The sequence below is a fragment of the Telmatherina bonti genome (genome assembly GCF_933228915.1).
Source record: "Telmatherina bonti genome assembly, chromosome: 3".
Classification (NCBI taxonomy): Eukaryota; Metazoa; Chordata; class Actinopteri; order Atheriniformes; family Telmatherinidae; genus Telmatherina; species Telmatherina bonti.
In genome coordinates, this window is record NC_136621.1 from 12,568,513 (window position 1) to 12,584,408 (window position 15,896).

Genomic DNA, 15,896 nt, shown 5'->3' on the forward strand with positions numbered 1-15,896 from the left:
GCACCTTCTTTAATACCAGTCTAAGACAAAATAGAGTCCCAGTGCTGTGGAAAACCTACTGCCTTGTTCCAGTGCCTAAAAAAACCACCACCAACTGAACCAAATGACTACAGACCAGTCGAATGAATGTCCTGGAGAGACTCTTACTCGCTCACCTGAAAAAGAAAGTAAACAGATTTCAGAAGCAATTACAGTTTGCATATTGTAATGGACTTGGGGTTTAAAGACACCATCATATACCTGCTCCAGAGAGCACACTCTTATCTTGACCATTCAGGCAGCACTCTGAGGGTCATGTTCTTTGATTTCTCAAGTGCTTTCAATACCACTCAGCCTGCTTTGTTATGTGAGAAGCTCCATAAATTCCAGGTGGATACCTCCACAACCACCTGGATCTATGACTACCTCACAAACAAACCCCCGTTTGTGAGACTGATAAGTTTTGCGTCTGAGACTGAGGTCAGCAGCACTGGTGCACCACAAGGAACTGCATTCTTGCCATTACTCTTCACTCTGTACACCTCAGACTTCCAGTACAACTCTGAGTCCTGCCATCTGCAGAAATACTGCAGATGACTTTGCAGTTGTGGGGTGTATCAGTGATGGACAAGAAGCAGAGTACAGACAACTGGTCAGTTAGATTGTAAAATGGTGCGGTAACAATCATCTCCTATTAAATACCAGCAAAAAAGAGATGATTGTTGACTTCAGGAGGAACAATAACACACAGCACCATCTCCATCCTGGGAGAGGAGGTGGAGTAGGTGGAGGAATACAAGTACCTTGGGGTTCAGCTGGACAACAATCTGGGCTTTAATGCAACACTGAATACATCTACAAGAAAGGTCCGAGCAGACTCTACTTCTTAAGGAAGCTGAGATCATTTAACATCTGCACCAACATGTTGCATATCTTTTAGAAGTCTGTTGTGGAGAGTGCAGTCAGCTTTGCAGCCATCTGCTGGGGAAGAAGCATCAGAACCACAGACCTGAAGAGAAACAACAAACTGATCAAGAAAGCTGCTTCTGTACTTGAAGTAACTCTGGAGCCGCTGGAGCTGATTGTGCAAAGTAGAATGCTGCACAAGCTGATGAAGATGATGAAGGATTCTGATGGGTATGCAAAACTTATAGAACACTGCCATGAGCTCTTTAGAAAATTCCTGCCTTTTATTGCCAATTTAAATTGAGGGGGAAAGATAATTGCTTGAGGGGGCATTGTTAGTTCTTGCATATTTTCACGCAGAGTGTAGAACACCATGCACTCTGCAAAGTGCAATAAAACCGTGTAATGCACAGATCTGAGTTGTTTAATCTCCTTATACCATGGTCACTCACAGTAAACATGTTAAAACCATGCTTTAAAGACCAGCTAAATATGTTTTAAGGTTAGAAATGATTTTCTATTGGCCTCAATGTGGTTTTCATGCTTAGCAACTGTTGTAAAGAGAGATGGAATGCATAATTATGAGATTTTGTTCAGGTACCAGACAAGTGAATCCATCCAACAAGATGAAAATTGAAATAACAACAAGAAATAAAAACCAGCTCGACCGCCAGCTGCACAGCTATCCAGCCTATGTCTCTGCTTACTCTACAATGCAATTGTACAGTATGACACCCAGATCATACCGTTTCAACTGAGAGCAAGCAGAGACTGGCCTATAAATGCAAGGCGTATCGAACACAGTCCAAAGGAAACACATACCACGAGCGCTATTTATAGGCCTCCAAATCCAGGTCTATTTGACCAACGGTGCCAAATTAAAATATTTCAAATAAAACGTCGTCTTTACATGAATAAATCTTGAAAAATAACAGGACAAGTACTAAAAGTAATATTATCCGACTTTCCTCGCAAACAAAAGATCTTTTTTACCCCAAATTTTTCATTTCCCATGAAGACTTGCGGCACCTACCCGGAAGTAAGAATACAACCCCGAACACAAAAATCGTCTTTATCAGTGTTTTCTCATGATTTCGGAAAAAAACGTGTCTTGAAAAATAATAGCCATGATAAATAAAAACATTGTCAACCGAGGTTTCCGTTTCCTCTGCTACGTTAAACGGAAATGACGACTAGTTGGTTTGGTTTGGCGATGGAGCGAATTTGCCGAGCAGCTAAGACAGTAGAAGGAAGGTAGCGGACATTTAGATTGGCGCCCATTTCCCCAAATGCCGCCGCAGTTGTGGTGATATTTCCAAACAAAAAGCAGAGAAGCGTCATTTAACAGGAGCACTTACACAACAGCTAGCATGGCCGCATGGCTTAAAACAGCTGGAGCTCCGAACATGTTGACAATAATCACGAGGCTGAAGTTAGCTTCCGAGTCGCAGTATGTGTAAAGGGCAATTCCACTGAATTTTTCGGAAACTAGACCACATTAGACCAGGTCCTGACAAAAATCCACTATACTTACACTCTTCAAACCTGGACAGAAATATTCCACACACTATGCAGATTCGTGAAAACATAGTGTGAAACCTTTATTTGTGGAAATGCACATTAGGCTTGTTTCATTATATTTTTGGCATCTGCACCACATTAAACAAGGTCCTGGAAAAACAAAACAAAACTACAACACTTAGACACCCCAGACATTAAAACACAATGTCAAACAGCAGTTTTAAACAAAGCTTTATTTTCCTTGTCAAAGTGGTATTACATGAAATTCTCATGTTGCACAAATCCAATGTTAGGTACTTTTTTTCTTCTTCTTCTTCTTTTTATTTTTTTATTTTTTACCACAGACATAGAAAAGAAAGCAAATTGAATAAGATCACTTCAGAATAAACTGGACAATTGAAGTTGTATAATTGTATTTTCTGGTCATTTCTGATTGGATCAGAATACCCATGAATGTACTGTTTCTCATACAAGGGTATGGTAACCCTGGGATACTTCAAGGCATTCCAGGAGATACTTGAATTTTCCTTCAAGATCTATGTATTTTTTTCTTTAAAACATTCTTTATTAAATTTATATAAATATATTTCAAAGTTTTAATATATTTCAGTAAATGTTAGTGTAAATTTATAAACTGAATTTAAATTTACATTTACACCTTTTCATTCCTCCCAAAATCCCACATTCTGACATGACTTGAACCCCACTTGTTATGAGCCGTCATACTTATCGCATAAACAATAACATGCTGGCTAATGGGAGCTTGAGAAGTATTATTTGCCTAACCGCAAAAAATAAACAAAAAACTAAACATTAGTAATGGACCAAGCCTTATTCCAAATTGTATTAAATTGATTTCATTCTTCAAAATTCTACACACAGTACCCCAATATGACAAAGTGAAAAATTTATTGTTGAGATTTGCACAAATTTATTCAAAATAAAAAAAAACTACGAAATCACATGTACATAAGTATTCACAGTCTTTGCTTAATACTTTGTTGATCCACATTTCGTAGCAAATACAGATAGATAGATAGATAGATAGATAGATAGATAGATAGATTATCTTTTTTTTTTTTTTTTTTTTTTTTATTATCTTTTTTTATTAGCATAACCGCAAATGACCACCTCTGTTTGCGAACTCTTTGCTTTTGCTGTTATTTTGTATTTTCATTGACACAATTACTGAAACAATTTCCTGTTTGTAACGACATATATGACAAAATCATGGCCAAAATACTCGACAACAGGCTGATGTTTTTAATCAGAAATGGTTGTAATTCGCTCATATGACCACCTGGTGGCAGCATTTAGCTATGAATCAAGAGTCTCCGCCCCTTAAATTTCGCGTCATTGCGTACGCGAAAGTAAACAGTCGGCTTTCTGCTCACGTTTTTTCTGCCACTTAATCAGTAAAAAAAGTGCTTTTGTACATGAGTGTGTTTAGTTCTTAGGATTACACAGATGTCGGTCCCTTCAGCAGAAGATCTGGTCAGATACTGGGAGAGGTCAGTCAGCAACACACGCTTCCTGCAGCTTCCTGCCCTTCAACTTGTTCAGAAATCCGGTTTTCTGTGGACTCCGACCATCAGTCATCCTCAGTAGATATTTATTTGTGAACAGTGACGAGACCAGTGAAAACGGCTCGAGCTCATTTAAAGCTTGTACTTAAATGATACAGCTCTAATCTGGATTTTACAGTAATTTATTTTAATATTGTTCTAGTTTCAGTAATATGAAAAACTTCTCTTTCTAGCACTGTACAGATTTCACCCACATATACAGATTTTTCTGTATTTGTTGACATTTTCAAAACAAATCTGAAGGAAAACAAAACTATAGTAGCACATGTATGTTGTAAATAAGAAATCACAGTGAACACCCCCAGTGAAAAGACCCACAGTGAAAAAAAAAGAAAACAAACAAAAGAAACTATGCTAAGCAAAGCATCTTCTGGCTGAAATATTTCCATCTGAAGTTCAGCTAAGTTTTGTTTTGAACTGGTAATTATGGAGGTTGTCTGATGCAGCACCCTATCATCCTACTCGCTTAGATCGTAGTTTTAATCTTTGGAAGCCTGTGTTAAAAAAACAAAGTTTGTTACTGATTAATAACACAGTTGTAATAATAAGCAAAATGAGCCATTGGTGCCATTTTTGGGGGTTTTCCTCTTTTCATTGTGCAGAGCATCACCTGCAGTTGGAGAAAGCAGAGCTCAGACTGCTTGTGTGGAAGAAACAACCTTGACAACTTAACAGTTTGGGCACCATGTGTAATTTGCATGGGATGGAAGGAAATAATACATCAAGAAGATTCAAAAGTTACATTTTAGTTAGTGTTTGCTGCTTGCTTATGACGGCTGCATTCCTAGAATCAGGAAAAAGCTGAGTCAGACCTATTTTAATGCTGTCTGTTATAGTTTTGGTAAAACTCTAGGGAACTATAAATGCTCTGTGTTGTCGGGGACCAAGACCTTGTTGCTGAGAACACAGAGTTTGGGGCGCTATACCTGCTGGTATATGACTTTAAGTGTACTGTCATGTTTGAATAAATCCCCAACACAAACAGCTTCATATCACCACACGTCCTTCCTCCCCTACAGGTCCAATATTTGTGTTCCTCTTTTACTGTCTGACCCTCCCCTGATGGGGGTTTCTTTGCAGCATTTTGATTGTGAAGGCCAGATTCAGCCTCCTCCTTGCTGTTCATGTAGAGATGCATTCATGCTGGTCGTTTTTATTCACTCATTTTCTGCATTGGAGGCGAGTTTCTGTCTTTCTGTCATTGGATGGTCCTGATGCGAGCCAGATCCATGACAGCATGTGATGGTTCTAAAAGCCTCTAGGATTTAATTTCTCAAGGTTTTTCAGACTGACTGAGCTTTATGTCTTCAGCTGATTAAAAACTGAGGAATTCATATCTGCTTGTGTCCTGATGCAGCGAGCAGGAAAGTCTGAGACAGCAGGTGGTGGAGGACGATACCGAGGACTGGCAGAGGAGCCTGGACTTCTCGGACCTGGAGAGGGTCGGTGGGGTGGACCTTTCCTTCATCAAAGGAGATGATGTCAACGCTTGCGCCCAGCTATTTGTCCTCAGTTACCCTGATCTAGAGGTGAGCTGACACAGTCACACCTGGAAACATCTGTTGGGCTGATGCCTGTCTAACCCTACTGGTGACCATGAGGAACAGCTGCAGTATGGACCGGAAACAATTTCTATGACATTTTTCTATCAGAAGTACAGAAGAAGAAATGTAAAATGTCCCCCGCCGCTCTTATTTGGACTCAGCAGTTCGGATAATAAATGAATGAATGGAATATAAAATGTTATCTATCAGTATTTAGTGACATTTTATTGCCTACTGAGCTCATCTGATGTGAGCAGGTAAATGAAAAAACACTCCTACTCGAGGTGGGATTTATTTCAACTGGTGGAGCTGCTGCTACACGTAGAGACTGCTTTGTTTGTTTGTTTGTTTGCCAGTAGTTTTTTTGTCCCCTGTAGCTTCACACAATAATACAGTTTCTTTTATTAAACAGGTGAACCTTATGGTCTAATGGTAAAAGATACCTCTCTTGAATACGCTGGATTATATGCTGCCGTAGTTAATTAGATCAAAATGTGACTTCAGTAGTTTCTGTACTGTTTGTGTTTCTCTGAACATTTTCTCTCTATTATGTAAAGCACATTGGATTGCTGTTCTATACAATATGCTCTATATAACAACCACAAAAAAAGGAGATTATTATGAAAAGATTCAGTCAGATTTCTGCGCCCTCGTAGAGCCGCTGATGTGGACCTTTATTTTTTACACTCAGAAAAAGCTCCATAAGTTTTCATGGCTGTGTCATTAGTTGAGAAAGTGTTTGGCAAGATGCGTCCTGAAAAATGACTTCATCACCAAACTTCTCTTCAAATGGTGGAACGAAAAAATGTCTTTTGATTTTAGGTAATGCTACTTAACCAGATGTGGATCCCAGTTCATCAGTCACTGTGGAAGTCGTTTCTCTGTTTCATTGGACTGGAACCAAAAGAAAAACAAAGTTCCAGCATCAGCTGCTTGTCCAGTGCAGATTAGTGATCTTCATCCCATCATCCACAGTCTACGATGGCTTCTCTTTAACAGACTCTAACCTTGTTTTGATGATTGTTTGCCTCCATTTGCATTTTGTTTTATTTTCTTACGGTTAAGTCACAAACACCATGATTGGTTGATTCTCATCTATTTACGTTTTCTGTCCTGACGCTTTGGCGCCTTCCTCCATCGAGCTGCATGTTTTTGTTCGTTCTTACTCCAGATTTGTAAATGATACATTTAAATGCATTTTGTAATTTAAGTACCAAAACTGTTTAAAGTTTGCATCCTCAAATGATTTAACAAGTATTAATATAATATGTTTGAGATGTCATGCATATTTTCAGATTGATCCACAAGATACCAATAAATAGGAGGTATCATATGCAACTGTTTGCTTAGACTTTAAAGACACAAGCAGTCAAATGTCAAAAGCACTTTAAAGGTGGACTCTGAAGCACTTCCAGACTGTGTGTGTTAGCTACTCTACCAAAGCCTTAACCTCCATTCAAAGATGGCATGTACTATAGTGGTGGTTATCTATATTAACTAGGCTTTACTCTTCTGTCTCTGTGGTTGTTCACATGAGAAAAGCCATGTTATACACAATTTAAAATGCTGCTTCTGCACAGATTATACACAGCAAAGTTGTTTGTTACTCTGCGCTGCTAAAAGTTAAAATCACTGCTCAAACACTTTTCTAACTTTATACTAAAGAAGTGAATCAGCTCTGTAATTTTAATGCCAGGTAATGACATAAAGATTATGTAAGTCTCAGCTCAAGGTAGTGTAATCTTTATTAATTGCATATACCTGATATGTAGAATCATTTTAATCTGTGTGTTAAAGTTGGTGTTAGCAGTAGAAGTGATTGTAATTCACAGGAAAAAGGGAAATTTCCTTTGATTTGTCTTCAGGTTTCCAGCAATTTAATGGGTTAAATGCTCGAAAGATTTGAGATTTTAACAAATGAAATTTAGTGATTAAGACAATACGACCCCCACCCCCAACAACAGACTAAAAAGTGGCTGTTAAATAGTTTGTTTGTCTTTTAGTGATTGACAATTGCACTACTATTCAGCTGTTTGATTTTAATGTCCAGCAGCAGCAAACTTCCAGTAGTTCTGCAGGGTGACACTAAAACATTGTGTCTGATATTATTGACTAAAATAATTATCACCAGGAAAAGAATCAGTGAAATAATGGTTTTATTTAGAGACGACTGAATCCTGAGCTACAACTCGTGAGCAGATGATGGGTTCAACATAAGTTAGCACAGTGATCTGACCAGGCTAAAAGAGAACTGTCTTTAAACTTCCAGGTGAAACGTACCTCACTGAAGCGCTGATCTAAGTTTATAATGAACCTAGCTGCACCTGATGGACTGCTGGCTGCTGCAGCCATTGACAAAGTGAGCTTTGTGCATTAAACAGAGTAAACCTCCCCACCCACTCCAGGGTTGATCTGGCTGCATGGTTCTGCATCATGAGCACGAGTCATGCACACACAATACACTCAGTTAGTCTCTGGCAAACTGGGGATGGTCAGGTGCTGCATACATGTGAAGTTATGTGGACTGTGAAAGTTGTGTCCACCATCACATTGACTGAATCTTTCTTTTCTCTCAGGGGTTCGATGACCAGTTTGGAGTCGAGCCACAGTGGCTTCTCTCAGCTCAGTGCCGCCACCACCTCCTCTAACCACTCCCAGTCCAGCTCCATGATCTCCAGGTAGAAACGGATTGTGGAGGACTTGAATCCCCTTCAGCCCACCCCATTCACTGCCCTAACCATCAACATGGAGGCCAACTCTTCTCCCGCCCTCTCCTCGTCATCTTTGGACTCTGATCCTCTTGCACAGCCAGTTTTTGTGGAACTGATGCATGCTTGCACAAACAGAAGAAGAAGAGTTCTCAAAGACTGAGGCAAAAAGAAAAAAATGAAACCACATGAACAATTTAAGGGCTGATTTTTGCACAAAGGTTGTCAAGTTTTGTTGGGCCTAGCATCTCTGCTGGGCAGCACGTTGAATCAGAACGTATAGCAGAATATTCTGGTCGTGTCCCGTCTCATGCTGGGTGGTGAGGTCAGATGGAAGAAGCAATATTTTCATCCTGTGAGCTACGGGACCGGATGGAGAAACTGGAGGCGCTGTTACATGTATGCATTTACACTCCCACAATACTGAGACGACGCATACCTCATCAATGCGTGTCGGCTGATGAAAGCGGATTTTTTGTTACATGCAAACACGCACCAATGTTTAACATGCGCAAATTGAGAGTGTTTGCCATATTGTTACTGCATGGATGTGTGTGTGTTTCTAGAAAGTTAATAGGTCAAATGTGGGAGGATGGGCAGGAAATATCTGAACCAGATCTGGGTCCAACATTGCCTGCAAACATCTGGAGCTTATTGTATCAAAACAAATAAGATACCATGAGCAAATTTAGGAGGTAAAAAGATAAATAACTTTCAGATTTCCTATAATTTATGTAGAAAAACCTTTCTGTCTTAATGACACCTTAAAAAGTGGTTGAATAATTAACCCAGGTCTGAAAGTTACCGAGGTAAAGTGCTCATAGCAATAACACGAGTTATACTTTCTACTGTGTGAAATGTTTTTATTTATCATTAATATGTCTGTGGAGGATCATGGATGCGGATTGCAGATGAGCTTTTTGTTGTAAATTGTGTTGAGGCAGACAGAAGAGCAAACTGAACCAAGAAACAAACCAACTTCTCTGGCATGACGTGGCGGTTTGCTTCCTGTCCAGCGTCTGCACAATTAAGGAACTCAAACCCAGATCATGTCGTCAAGGAGATGCCTTGCCACTGATTGGTGAATGTGCTACTGATTGACTAGTGCCTGCTAGCAAATGAGAGCCCTGACTTTGAAGGGATGCGATGTTAGTGGGCAAAGACACCATGATTATTTACTTATTGATGTTGATAGGAGTGTGCATAGAAGATGAATGTTTTCTGGTTTATCTTTTGACAGTGCACCAGTAGACAGACAGATGCTGTACGTGTGCCAGTGCTGGTTTGGGACTGTTTTGGAGGCGAGTACTTGATGGGTGAAGCAGTGAGGCCTGCACACTCGAGCGACTTTATGGATTTATTATTTAACAATTAAGATGATAGCCATTTAAGAGCCATGTGTCAATAAATAGCATTTTAGCCTTTGTAAACATCTCTTAGAAATGTACCTGCTTTTTTTCCAAGGTGACCACTGTAGTGATGAATAACCATTTCAAAACGCAGGAGATTTTTAATGCAGTCACAGAGCAGCGATGACTTCACTTAGATCTGATTCCCTGACATCAGAGTTGCCAAGAGTGGTCTGGTGCTGTTGCCATGGTAACTAAGTGCAGCTGTTGTGATAAAAAAAAAAAAGAAAAAAAAAGAAAAAAAGGCAAGTTTGGAGGTTTTATTACTGAAAATACAGGCCTCTGCATGTTTTTGTCACATAAAACTGCAAGTTGTGAGCCAGAAACCTGTCTTCTTGTCATTCGCTGAAATGCTTTGCGGAGAAAAAGGACCCTCTCAGACTGAGGGGCTGGAAGTGTGTTTGACTGTGTGTGGTGTGAAAATGAATTTTTGTGAACAAAGGGGAGATATCTCTGAAATATAATGCACATTTAGAACCACGACCAACTTTGCTTCACCTTCTGGAGTCTTCATTCAGACGGATTAAGCTTCAACTCAAATGGAAATGCTCTGTTTCCTTCTTTCCATCACGTTGTCTCTTGCGTACTCCAGTTTGGCTTTACTTTGTTCTGTATTTCAGAAAGTAGAGTAGACCTATTGATTGAAGCCATAGGCACGAAGAAGTGTACTTGGATGTGATGTTGTTAGGAGACTTTATTTACAACATGAGTACACAAATACACTTTCAGTGTTATCACCAAGAAGGATTTTATATGTGATTGTCGCCACGGCGAGGCGCTGTTTTACTGGTCAAGGACGCACTCTGCGTCATTACGTTCACATCTGTAAGAGGACGCACTCTGCGTCATTACGTTCACGTCTGTAAGAGGACGCACTCTGCGTCATTGCGTTCACGTCTGTAAGCGCGCCCAGGGAAGTTACCTTTTTCCCTCCTTTTTGTGTTGTATGATTTTTCCCTCCAAGAGAGAGGATGCACATTTTTGTTATCCCTTAAATAAATAAGCCACAGAGGCTAAAGAATATTTCTGTCTCCATCATTTTTCCTTTGAGTTCATCGCTGGTGATGCTGCAATGCTCAACAGATGATTTTCTGTTAGAAATGCCAGAAAAATCTTCATGCTTTGCAGACTCCCGCTGACTCAGCATGTACGCTCTTGATGGCGATCTCATTCACAAACATGGGCTGTAACTGTTAGTCTTGTCTGTTCAACACATTTGTCTGTCTGCTTCCTTTTTCTGGCATCTTTGCATATCTTGATGTGAGAAATGATGTATAAAGTATATTTGGATTAATGAGAATATGGCGCCTTTACATTTTTGGAGATAAGAAACTTGGAATTATGAAGAAAGCATCAATAACTTGGTCTCAGGTTCAATTTATCTTTATTATCGCAAGGTGAGGGGTGATTAGGGGTGGGACTACATTAAAAAAGAAATGTATCTAATGACTTACAATTTTTGTAATCAATTCATTTTGATTAATTACATTTTAATTCCATTATAAAATTTGCCCCAAAGAGCAACATTTTTTATTTAAATGTATTTCAAGCAATGACTAAATAATAGTAAAAGATGTTAATGTACTAAACTCAAACTATTAATGTCTGGGCAAAACATAATTTAACTTTGAAGCAGTAAAAAAGAAATAGAAAACATTGTGGCCAAAACTGGACAGACCCAACGTTAAAGTGTCATTTTAAATACTTTAACAGCTGCAGCTCCAATTATTCTATAATTAAAAGTCTACAGCATCTTACAGTAATTTTAACTTTATTAATATAAAATTTCAAAATATTTATAGACATTAATATCTGACAGTAGACCAGGATGAATTAACCAGCGTCAACTGCAGACTTTGCAGTCTGCAAAGAAATGATCATCGAAAGTTGGTAGGGCAGACATTGGAATGAGACGTTGTCGGTTCGGAGGGCCAGCAGTCGGCTCCAGGTTATCCAGAGAGGTGGTCACCTCCGGCTCTGACTGCAACGTGGAGCTACATGAGGAGTGTTCTTCAGGACGGGGAGGGAGAGACTGGGCTTTGCAGCTGCTGCTAATGGAGAAGAGAAAACTACACAACATTTTGTTATTAATTCAATTCAATTCAACTATATTTGTATAGCGCCACTTCACAACAATGTTGTCACAGGGCACTTTACATACACGAATCAACATACATAATATTTCGGGCCAATTCATACATATCCTATAATAGAAACCAACTGATTGCATCAAGTCATGACTTCGATCCAATCCCCCACCCTGAGCATGCACACGGTGACAGTGGGAAGGAAAAAACTCCCCTTTAACAGGAAGAAAACTTCCGGCAGAACCCGGCTCAGGGAGGGCAGCCATCTGCCTGGACTGGTTGGGGTGGAGAGGACAGGAAAGACGGAACAACATGTACAATTGCACTTAATCAGGAAGACCTGCGGAAAAAAGGAGTAATACGTTAGAGACAGCAATATTGGCATATATTTATACATTAAGATATTAGAGAAATAGAGTGAGGTACTTCTCAGTGCATCAGGTAACATCCCCATTGCTATATAAGTAATGGTTGGCTAGACTACCCATAACTATAAGAGCAAAGAGCATAACCTGGACAGTTGGGTCCCGTACATGCAGACTCCAACTCAGGAGATACTCATATCCTAACTATAAGAATCATGAAAAAGGAAGGTTTTCAGCTCGATCTTAAAGGTGTGGTGGGAGTCTGCCTCCCGAACCCACGGTGGGAGCTGGTTCCATAAGAGAGGAGCCTGATAGCTAAAGGCTCTTCCTCCCATAGTACTCTTTGAGACTCTGGGAACTACCAGTAAACCTGCAGCCTGAGAGCAAAGTGCTCTATTTGGAATATACGGAACTATAAGATCTTTTATGTACATGGAATATTACATGTATATTGTACCCAAATAGAAACTGTAAAACATGTTATTTGGATACCGTGTGTGTGTTTACCATTGTGTGAGTACCAGTGTGCTTTATTGTTCCAGTAGAAACTGGTCAGGGACATGTGGGAGCTGACCCTTATGGGCTCGACAAACGGCAACAACAGTGGCAGTCTCTCACATCACACTCTCGGATGGCCTGTCTCTTAGAAATTTGATTGGTTATCATACTGGAGAGAATTTAGGCATTTTCACTGCAGTATGTAACAGATAAAGCATGAAGACTGACAAGTAGGGAGATTTTGCTCAAACTAACAGAAATCTTGCTGTTATTTCTACTTCACAAAAGGGAAAAACAACCTGTTTTGAAAACAAGATAACATCCAGGTGAAATGAATGGAGCAGAAGTAATGTGTCAAGCTCTTTACACCTGGCTTCTTGTAATGAGCAGCTGCTTTACCAGGTGAACTATAAACATACATGAGCATCCAGCTTCAACAAAATCAGTTATTTTCCTCATCTTTCCATCTGGTATTTTTGGTCCTGAAGAGCAAAATTTCTTTCACGGTTTGATGATACACTGCTCTCGTTTGTTGCCTCCACTGTTTAAAAACTCCACCACAATGAGCTGAAAAACTTTCCGCCTCCATGCCGAGAGGAGCAGCAGCTTCTCCCTCACTCAGGAGGCTGAGAGGATGAGAAGCTGTAGCTAGCATCCTCTGTTCCTGACATGTTGTGCTTCTCTTTCTCTCTCTCTGGCTGGACTATTCTCAATGGGGCCACGCTGTTCTTTTAACGCATTGTCAAATAACTCTTGCCATCAGTGATTATCAAACGTCATCTGGCGGACCTGACATTATTGTCTCTAGATCACATGTGTCAAACTCAAGGCCCGCGGGCCAAATGTGGCCTGCCATGTCATTTTATGTGGTCCGCGAGAGCTTAAAACGTCTGAGTGTCTAATAATAAATAGCTCAAAAGTGTGCTTTGACAAAAAACTACATTTCCCACAATGACTGTCGACTATGATGGCAGTGTTTCCACATCAATGCTAACGGGTGAAATTGAGAAAAAAATTAAGATCCCAAAATGTCCAGGAAGCAAAAAGTTGATTCAGACGGAAGATTGTTTCAAGAAAAATGGGAAGGCGAATACTTGTTTGTCCTTCAAGGAGAAAGACCGGTATGACTTTTGTGTCACGAGTCAGTGTCTGTTGTCAAGGAGTAAAATCTGCGTCAACATTTTGACGCCAAACACGGAGCTAAGTACGGCAAAGTTAGCCTTCAAGAAAAGCAACAAATTGCCCAAGAATTAAAAGGCAAACTGCGGTTGCAGCAGATTGTGTTCACGAAATCCTCAGCCAAAAACAATGCCGCAGTGAAAGTTAGCTTGATAGTGGCTGAAGAAATCGCCCACGCTTCCAAGTCTTTTTCAGAGGGAGCGTTTCTGAAGCAGTCTGGGACGCCTGTAAAGCCGTTTTAAGAGGTAAATTAATTGCAAAGACAACCCTTCTTAAAAGAAATCAACAAGGAAAACTAAGGAACTTAGAGCATAAATTGATAGACCTGGAAAAGAGACATACAAATAAAGCAATTGGGAATACAAGCTGTAATTGGGAATGTCAACATGAGGAACAAAATGAGTTACATCAGTCCATGGTCTGAAACAGCACTTAGAATCTGGGCAAAGCTGGTCCAGGACAACAGTGAGCTTTGCTTGATGATACAGGAAAACTCCTGGAAAAGTACATGTTCACTTAACTGGAGGGAATTCGCTTGGAAAAGTGTGGTGCATTTTTTTCGAACGCCAGCACGAAAAGGTTCATGTGCAGATGCATCCTGTTGGAGGTTATGCGGAATAAAAAAAAAGCTAATCATTATCATGTTGTCTGGGGCTGCCCGAAACTGGCTCATTACTGGGAGAAAATTATACACAGCATTGACGAAGTCATGGGGACAACGATACCTTTCAATTTTGAAACCATTTTCCTGTTTAAACAACCAGCAAGCATAAAGGGCTCGTGTAAGATGTATCTATGGAACATTATGCTTGTCGCAAGCAAAAAAGTAATTACAAGGAAATGGATGACGGACCAACAACCCACACAAGAAGAATGGATAAATCTTGTCAAGGAGATTGCCCAAATGGAAAAACTCACATTTGCATTAAGACTTGACTTCGAAAAATTTGTGGAACTCTGGAAACCATGGCTGGACTTTATGAACACTTAAGAAGGACTGAGTTGTGATGCCCTTAGTTCTTAAGCTGCTTTTGTTTCTTTTTTTTTTTTAACTTATTTTGTTTTTTCCTTTTCTGTTTTGCTTTAAAAAAAAAAAAAAAAGGAAAAAAAGTTCTGACAATTCACAAAAAGGGGGAAGAGGGGGGGGGGTTGACAAAAATAAACAGAATATGTGTATATGTACGCATATAAGTGTATGTAACTGTGGGAATATGTGTACACATATGTATTGCTTAGACCTTGCAAAAACATACTAGCACCAAAAGTTGTACACACATTTATTGTCACTTTCAACTGTGTAAACTCTCCCCTGCCAAACCAAATAAAAATTTGATTTAAAAAAAAAAAAAAAACAACAACAAAAAAAACCCTAAAAACTTGACCAATATAGTTGTCAGCTGAGTCAACCTTTATTTTGTTATTTTTAGTTGATTACAAATTATTTATGTTTAGCTGAAGTTGCAATTATTTAGTGTTTGCAGGTTTTACATGTGTATGCAGACAAATTATTGTAATCTAACTATCGGTTGGATGCAAGGCTGTGTTCAGCCTTTTTAAAAAAAAAATGCTACATCCATACCCCTTCATTGTACTGTACCTATGGTTCCTGCATCTGCCTACCTCCTGTGGGCCGGTGTAAAAGTCTTGGAGTTTTTCTCTTTTCTTTTTTCTTTGTGTATGCTTTTTAAGAAAGAAAATCTTAATAAAAAAAGATCTTGAATAAAATGCTATATTTTTTAGATGCAACTGTAATGTGCAAGAACTGCTATAACTTGAATAAGTGATAAATTCAGAGTTATTTAACATTAAGGAGTAGTTACATTTATTTTACATGACATACAATTACATTTAGTTACATTTATAAATTACATCTGGTCCTTTGAGGACAGCCATTATGTTGATGTGGCCTTCAGTAAAAATGAGTTTGACAACCCTGCTCTAGATGCCATGTTGTTCCCTCAATTTGGCAAACAAAGTTCACCTTGATAGGTTTATCTGTCGGTTTAGGCTTCTTTGGTAAAACAGCATACCATTCGGCATACCCTTGAATGTGCGGCCTGACTTGCTATCTTGATTTTATAAAAATACAAACTCTTCTTTTTTCAGAGGATTTC